The 7460-nt window shown below is 35.4% G+C and overlaps 1 long non-coding RNA gene across 1 annotated transcript; it reads left to right on the top strand.

Moving 5' to 3' along the window:
• Positions 1-2478: 2478 nt before the first annotated feature.
• On the top strand, positions 2479-3412 carry LOC116167695. The gene is made up of 4 exons (XR_004144606.1): positions 2479-2566; positions 2624-2710; positions 2761-2857; positions 2911-3412. It is a non-coding gene; the product is annotated as an uncharacterized LOC116167695 (long non-coding RNA).
• The last annotated feature ends 4048 nt before the right edge of the window (positions 3413-7460 follow it).

Below are 7460 nucleotides of genomic sequence, written 5' to 3'. Positions count from 1 at the left end.
GGGCTCCAACTTTACCTAATGTAAAATTCAGCATTAGTTAGTGCCTCAAAATAATCATTTTGTGCAATTTATTGCCGTCTAAGACAAATCTCGTGTCCTAATCGGGTTTGAGCTACTTAACTTTTTAGAATACGCCATGGAGAAACAGTTAACCAAATTTGGAATTGGCCATATCAAAAAGATCGTTTCGTTTTCGTTTTTGCGCCGTTTCGTTACCCTTGGCGAAACATGGATCCATTAGATTACACCGGCGACCAAGCAGCAACCAAGACAGTGGGTTTTTTCAGGTGAACGTGCACCAAAGAAGGCCACAAGGTCATTGTCACAGTTTTTTGGGATGCACGCGGTGTAATGCAGGTCGATTTATCTTCAAAAGGGTAAAACGATCACCGGAAAATATAATTCAGAGCTTTCGTATAAATTCGATATTGATTTGAAGCAGACACGACCGTATTTGGCAAAGAAAACGTGCAGTTCCATCAGGACAATGCACGGGTGCACACTATTGTAATCATCATGACAAAATTCCATAAATTGGGATAGAGACTGCTACACCATCTAGAGTATTCACCATATTTAGCCTCCTCCGGCTATTTCCTATTTTCAAACGATAAGAAATGGCTGGCCGGTAAGAAATTTGAGTCGAATGAAGAAGTCATCACTGAAACAAACTCCTATTTTGAGGGACCTGAGAAGGCAGGGGGTGATATGTGTAGAAAAAGCTTTTGCCTAAGTAAAATTTATAGATATGGGGAGAACTGGGTGCTACCAAAAGAAGGATGAGATCAGGAAGATTCGCACACATACCTTACGACCAACAGGATCCACCTCCTACTGAAGAGGTGATCAAATTGGTAACCCACTGCTAGCAGCGGCGACTGTGAACCAGAGCAGTAGAGACTCTACGTTTCCGACAATGGAGTAGATTCAAGTACCTGATGAAGGTTTAATTAACCGAGAAGATAACGAGCAGAAGTGGTAGGCACTAGGCAAGCGTTCGGAAGGGAACGGTGACACAAGGACCATCCCATATGTATCGTTGGTGTGGTCTGCATTTACTGTGACATGCACCAAGAATTACGAAAGAGGTGTACAACCTAAAAGAAAACAGCCACGCGTTATGAAGACCTCCCTTGACAAATCCGAAGCAGAATATCTGCCAAAAGACAACAAAAAAAGGATCGAAGTTGTCACTGTAACAAATGTATATTTAACGTCAACGTCACACAAAATATTGTGCTCTAAAAGAAGTTGTTTATTTTAGTCCAATTACAATTGCATATTGGTTAAATTATTGAAGGATGGATAGTTTCTGGACGATGCTAATTGGATTATTTATACTATGGTTATTTGAAGATCCGCAAAACATGTTTAAGGGTAGGTAATAAGTTTAATGTATAATGTAAAATAATACTTGTCTTGCAGCGGCGGTTGCATTTCTATGCCTGGTTTCACCTTTCCTAGACCCACCCTTACAGATGTTAATTGACGAGCAAGTTCTTCCACTGCAAATTATGTATCTAAACGCAACGTTATTATCTTTTAAATTTACCGTGCTTATTTTCTAATACGGTTGGTTTCTAAAAATGTGCAACAATATTTCCTTGTAAAATTTATCAATAAATTTACCTAAATCTTTTTTCATTGACTGAATAATTTACTGTGCGAAAGCGCTCTGTCCATTAATGTATCAAAAATGAGAATTACTTTTCGTGTGAATAAAGAACATGCCAAGCATTGAAAACTTGGGTTCAGAAAATAACGTTTTTCTACAAATTTGTCGGGGGTGCCATTTAAAAAAAAATGGCGATTGTCAATCCTTCTTCGATGAAGTATCTAAAAAAAAGTTCTGTGGAAGTAGAAGAGGTATGAGCCTGTGCCTCAATTCAAAAGTTAGCTTTCGGTGAGATTTAGTTTCTCCCAAACAAAATTAGAAAAACGGTCAATTTTTAAGGAAGAATTGTCTGATCTGTCCCAAATTTATTCACTCCCATAGCTAAAAGAATATTTCTTCTGTGGACTGTTGAAATAGGTAAACCCTAACATTTCTGAATTCAGTCCCATTATTGCAAATGACTAACGATAGTGTTGTAATAAACAAATTCGTAACTGATAGAACTTCATACCATTCATTTTACTTGAGCCATAGATAAAATACCACTGCGTATAAATATTTATAGTGATTCACCTTTATCACCATTATAATTACGAATAGCACCTTTGATTGGAAAGACATAGAGGGAACCCATTGGCGTAGTATCAATTTTGCAAATTATTAAATTGTTCAAGTCTGTCCGTACCTTGGAAAATCTGTAATTGTACATTAACCCCAATTTGAGAAAGATGGTTATAAATTTCACGCCTGGAGAAGCTTTCCGAACATAAATAAGAAATTATTTAGGAGATAAGGTCCTTGTTCTGTTTGTTACGCCTATGGATATCGACAGGTAGTGTCATCGCCACCCCGATCACAATACTATCGTTTGAAACAATTAAGTTATTTTTCATTTGTTTCTTTGTCGAACGTGTTTGGCGTTTGAAACGAAAATGTCATCAAAAATAGTTGGTGAGTGATCCACTGGCAGATATAGAGTAAGTTACTAATTTTAAATCATCCCTACAGTTGTGATACTGCTGGTGGTGCTGATAGTCACGTCCCAAGTATATGGAGCGGAAGACACCTATCACTTCCAAAAGTTCGACGACGAAAGTAAGTGTACCAGATTGTCAAACAAAATCCAACTTTTACTTTTATTTCAGCCAAAAAAAGGTACGTAGCTTCCAAAAGAGCCGGCACGATTGCCTACGTGATTTACCTTTTGATAGTATTCAGATATGGGCTAGAAATATACACATGGTAGGTATACCGTAGACTATTGTAGACCAAAAATTTATAGTTTCAAATTGTAGATCTTGCAGCCGTTTTTCTTTCCAAAAATCCATCGTTTTGTTTTTATGGGATACTACTTTACATTTTTTTGGTTGGTTTTGGAGCTGGCGGGTTACTGCACGAACTATAGTTCAACAGAAACAGTGTAAAATGGTTTTTTAATGATAGAAATTTCGAGGAATTTTCTCCATATAGTATATCGCGCTTTAATTATGCAGAATCCGTTCAAATTAATTTAAATCAAATTTAATTAGCATTAATTAATATTAGTATATTTTTAGTTTATGGATAGGAAGCAATATTGGTCGTGGTAAAACGAAATATGCCCGTAAGGCACTCTACCAATTGAATTAATATAAACATACTGTGATTGGGCAAGGGATTATTTGAATTTCCAGACAGATGAATTTGTTAATAGTAATAACATTTACTTCATATTGAATGTCGTTGTTGTTTTTTTCAGTTATTGTGTGAAAGGCTGGGGAAGCTTTCATTCCCCTTAAAATTCAGAGTCTAACTATTAAAATTTACGCAGCTCATATGAAGTGAAATGTTACTTTTTTGTTTGTTAAATAAGTGAACTGCTTCGGCCCTATACACAAACATAATCGTACAAACAATAAGCAATACTGTATTAAAAGTGAAATTTTTAATTTTAAGTGTGTTATTTTAATTGCTGTATAACCTATTTTGTTTGTAAGTAAAATGTTATTTTTGAAGTGCTCCGTTTGACTAAACGCACCAAATCATTCCTGTAAAGAGCGAATTACTAGGGTAAAAAATGTTAAAAAATTCTATTTTTGCTTAGAATAAAATTTCGATTTTCTAGTTGTTAAATTTACATGAGTGTCCTACGCAAATTAAACTTTTGTGTCGCCTGAAAAGGCATAAGGAGTAGAGAAGAAGAAGTGTTCTATGTATGACCTATACGGATCCTTCAAAAAAGATGAAGTGTTCCACGTCAGGGCACAATACTTTTTACACACACAGTAATTCTGAAACTAAGTAATATTTAATACCCCGAAAAATAATTATTTTTAACAAAAGTGAAATCGATAAATGTCCGTGGCAAGTTTACAAACAGAAAAAAAGGCGATTAGAAAAAGTCTTTAGAATATTGAAAGGTCGAAAAGTAAGAACCAGAAGTTCACACCGAGTGGGAATTCTGCATCTGAAATACAGGCACGTGTAATATGAACATGACCCCGAAACTTGCTGAATGTACAGATTTAATTTTTATTAACATGCGCCATAACGACCCTTGACATTCTGAGATCGGATTCGTATCTATGAATTAACCAAGTTGCAAGCGTATTTCTGGTTTAATTGGCTATTAGCGAGGAAGCTACTTAGCATAGATGCCCGTTTCTATAAAGTAGTAGTTGTATTCTTAATCCCAACTACTTTACACATCAGGTCGTTTTTTAAAGAATACTAAAGTTGGGGAGCTTTAAATTCACAACGCAAACTTAACCCTTAAAATAGCTAACAGATGCGACCGACTTGAAGAAGTATCAAGGTATTACTTCATCCTAGTAGCACATAACAAAACAGTTTACGAAAAAAGGATTCCTAATTTAACAAAAAAAAGGAGTCATTCGAAAGCGTGGTATAGGGCAAAGTACAGTGTGAACAGCCTTTCCTATTTCCGGAAGTCGAACTGGAACAAATTCCAGGTAAGTACGCTTCAAAGCCGCCCATATTACTCCAGGGTAAACCCCAGGTATTCTTTGTATCGAGGCTGAGAGGCGAAGAGGAAAAACGCCAAAGGTTGTTTGTTGGCGGGTCCGGGAATCGAACCCTGCACCTTCGTGTTTGTAAGCTAGTGTCCATATCACTAACCTACCGCCTCGTCAGATAATTTCTGTAAAATTTCTACTCTTCCTCAGAAGTAGTCATCTTTCAAATGTTTTATTTCGTTAGAATCTTATTAGAACTAGAATGAAAAGTAGCATGATAAATATCTATAGCCCCTGTAAAAACTAAGAATTCATTTTCCATTTCAATTATGAAATACCTCGTCCTCACAATACAAGCATGATTTTCCATGTTCACTATAATAGTAGGTGCATGTGGGAGATTGTAATTAAGGTCGTATTCGACCAGCAGATATTAATTAATTCCGGGCGACATAAAGCGACACGTGCATAAGCATAAAGTTATTGCGTGGCCATATTGCTGTATTATATTTAACACACAACTTGATGCTTTTCAAATGGCGCACAAATTCCAGCTGGTACCGAATTCTTCAAGAAGATGAAATTAATGACATTATTTTTATTAGTATTTTTGCACTGCTTTATAGAAAGCAATAGTGGATTAAATAAACATAATACACAACAAAAAGAGATGTCTGACAGCGCATTTCTATGATAGCTTAATATACCGGGTGGTGCCTAGAACGACGCAGCATAGGGATTTCAATTGTAATTTCTTTATAGTCAATTACTAGCTCCCCTAATTATTTTGGAGCAAAAGTGTAAATATGTTTTTTTAGAAAAAAAAATACCGCATCTGTTCATACAATTACGTATAATTTTCCGTTTTTCAAAACCGTAGAAATCGGCAAAATAAGAAATTATATTTGTATAAATCAGTGATGCTTTGGAATCTTTTAATAAACTACAAGCGCATCGCATCTAAGTTATGGTTATTTGACGTTGATCGATTTTCATATTTAATTCTGTTTCAACTAACCGACGCAAGAAAAAGCGTTTATGGGGTCATGTTTTTTTAGAGAATGTAATGCTACATCTGCATCAGATACTATTTGGTCTTCCGGGACCAGAGTACATAATCGAAGAAAAAGAAATTGATTTGCGGAAGAATTGTCCTTAAACTTATATCGGATTTTCCGCTACTGCAGCCAAAACGTTGAATGTATTGTCGTTTTCCTGATGGTTTTGATGAACATTTTGAACGTTATTGCACTTGCAGTGATTTAGCAGAGTTTCTGTTCTTTGAAACTTAACGCACAATTCTGTCTACTGTGGTACTGCTTGGAATCGGTCGATTGGGGTACTTCACAGTAAATAAGGACGTTACTTGGCGGGAATAAAACAATTTGAACATTTCCTCTTTCTCATGATAAACGATTTTATGATATTAACTAATTCATAAACAAGTATAAAGTTAATTATACGTCAAAGGCAAATAATGACACGTTGCCGCTGTTTTTTAGGGAATTCCAAGGCATATCTGATTTATTGTAAAATGTACCTTTTTATTTGTCGATTTCTACGGTTTTGAAAAACGGAAAATTACGAGTAATAGTATGAACAGATGCAGTATTTTTTTCTCTGAAAAAAACGTATTTAGACTTTTGCTCTAAAATAATTAGGGGAGCTAGTAATTGACTATAAAGAAATTACTATTGGAATCCCTATGCTGCGTAGCGCTAGGCACCACCCTGTATAATTTGTTCACTGGTTTTCTTGGTCAGTTCTTTTTTTCTCAGCTTATTTTTATGTGTACTCTGTAAACTACCTTATCTAGATTTAAGCTTTCAATGTGATTTATTTTAATTAAATTTCCGTTTTGAAAGCATGTACTTGTTTTATTCGTATAATTCCTTATTGGATCCTCACTGCGATAAGCAATCTCGTAGCGACTTTAAAAACACAACGTAGTAAGTGGTTCTAGTATTTCGTTATTCAGGTTAGGTAGCTTTGTCTATTTATTTATTTACCTATTTATTTAAATAAATAAATAAATAGACAAAACTACCTAACCTGAATAAGGAAATACTAGAACCATGGTGTTCAGTTAGTTTGGAAGGGAACGTTTTGAATTTAAATCTTGAGTTGCGCAGCCTCTCGGGGTTGGCCTAGGTACGTCACAACAGTATGTTCTATTTAAAAAAAAATTGGGTTGTTTCCAGCCAAACTGACAGTGAAAAATTGTAATTATTGTCTTTTTCTTTTTATCTAAATTGAAAAAATAGAGGTAACAACTTCAGCGAACACTTCATAACAAGTAACTGATGAAGTGGTAAAATGACACATCCTTTTAACGGGAGAACCATAATATGAACACACTGCTTATCTAATAAGTAATTAACAAGGTAATTATTAACATTCCCATGTTAGATGGTTACGGGCCACATGCGTCGCGTACTGTTCTTTCTTATCAGTATCTTCGTCACTGTCTTGATATAAAGGTCTTGATATAGTAGGTATATTGCAACAATTAGGAAAACCAATACGCAAAATGCAGAAAATCCGTTTTTTCCAATTGTAATCATACCTGCCATAGCCTTTATATCAAGGCATCCCACACGAATCCCCGCTGGAAAACTTCAACGTTGCTATTTTAGATAATGTATGGTTGGTTGCCTAAGTGGCAGTAAGCTTTCGATTATCATTACTTTAGTCGGTGATCGTACATTCAGGAACTTTTAGCCTATTCAGTAATCTTAACCAAAATTCGGGCATTTTATTGAGAATACTGTGCATTACTTCAATCTAAATTATAAAATCGAAAGGGTAAATAAAAATGCAATAATAAATTTCGGTTGCTTTTTACACAAGTACGTGCCCTTTTTCGAAGGGATCTTCAAACGGCGCGGCGG

The sequence above is a fragment of the Photinus pyralis genome, unplaced genomic scaffold (genome assembly GCF_008802855.1).
Source record: "Photinus pyralis isolate 1611_PpyrPB1 unplaced genomic scaffold, Ppyr1.3 Ppyr1.4_LG4, whole genome shotgun sequence".
Taxonomy (NCBI): domain Eukaryota; kingdom Metazoa; phylum Arthropoda; class Insecta; order Coleoptera; family Lampyridae; genus Photinus; species Photinus pyralis.
This window is presented reverse-complemented; position numbering and strand designations above follow the sequence as displayed.